The sequence below is a fragment of the Elephantulus edwardii genome, unplaced genomic scaffold (genome assembly GCF_000299155.1).
Source record: "Elephantulus edwardii isolate Elephantulus edwardi_28Jun2011 unplaced genomic scaffold, EleEdw1.0 scaffold00348, whole genome shotgun sequence".
Lineage (NCBI taxonomy): Eukaryota > Metazoa > Chordata > Mammalia > Macroscelidea > Macroscelididae > Elephantulus > Elephantulus edwardii.
This window is the reverse complement of record NW_006400098.1, coordinates 603,094-604,396: the sequence shown is the minus strand read 5'-3', so window position 1 is coordinate 604,396 and position 1,303 is coordinate 603,094. Positions and strand designations below refer to the sequence as shown.

Sequence of the window (1,303 nt, the reverse complement as noted above, 5' to 3'; positions counted from 1 at the left end):
GGTTCCAGTTTCTCCACAACCTCGCCAGCATTTGTTGTTTGCTGTTCTGTTAAATTTTGCTATTCTTACTGGGGTGAGATGATATCTTATAGTTGTTTTCATCTGTTCTTTTAATACAAGTTTCTTGGCAGAGGCAACATAGAATCTGCCTAACTCAGTTATGATTTTACTCCACAGTCTGATGGAAAACCCTTGTCCACTGCTGGATTGATTACACAAGTGATATCTTCCGAGTCAAGCTTCACGTCCTCAGAGCCAGGAAAGCCTCCCTCAATATCAGAAACGTGCTAAAAGCAGCCTCCGCGCCCATGTCAAAGACCCAACAGGCTTCAGATACTGCATTGCGTAAAGGTCTCTGGGTCGGTCCAGCCACTTCCCACCTGGAAGCTGACACCAATGACATCAATGTGGAGTTCTTTAGCCCGTTCTAAAAGAAGCCTGCTGGTTTTGAATGTGGCACCAGATATAACACTAAGGCGACAGACTGCTTTGGAATCATCAGTGGCAAAAAAAAAAACCAACCCCAAAATAAAACCCACCCCAACTTTGCCTTCGGATGTGTCCTGGCAACTTTCATCAGCGTAACGTCACTGTCTCAACTCCATTATTGGCATCACACTTAACTTGAGATACTTGTTTATAAGGATTTGCAGAGATTATTTTCTCTGGAGCCCCGCCCCTGACTCTGCACCAGCTGTATTTCATTCTTACTAGTACCTGTCCCTGTGGTAGTCAGGGTCTTTCTTCACTGTGGCTCTGTTATCATTATATTTGACTGCATCAAAGGGAGGGACCCAAGGAAGAGCTTTTAGCCATCTGAGACCCTTCTTCAGGCTGTCTCCAAGGTCCGCAACATAAAAGACAGCTTGATAAAACAACTATGAGCTATCATCTCACCCTAGTAAGAATAGCAAAATTTAACAGAAAAGCAAACATTAAATGTTAGCCAGGTTGTGGAGAAACTGGAACCCTTATTCACAGTTGGTGGGAGTGTAAAATGGTGCAACCACTATAGAAGGTGGTGTGGCGCTTTCTCAAAAAGTTGGAAATAGAAATACCATTTGACCAAGAAATTCCATTGCTGGGAATATACCCCAAAGAAACCAGAACTGCCACCCAAGCAGATATATGCACACCCATGTTTATCGTGACTTTGTTCACAATAGCAAGGAGTTGGAAACAACCCAGGTGCCCATCAACAAACGAATGGATAGAGAAGCTGTGATATATTCACACAATGGAATACTATGCTGCATTGAAAAACAAGGAACTCATGAAATATTATACAAAATGGGTGACGCTG

The 1,303-nt window shown here is 43.1% G+C and overlaps 1 pseudogene; it reads right to left on the bottom strand.

Annotated features, from left to right (window-relative positions):
• Positions 1 to 1,303, bottom strand: part of LOC102874430 — a 6,342-nt pseudogene that overhangs the window by 1,871 nt on the left and 3,168 nt on the right.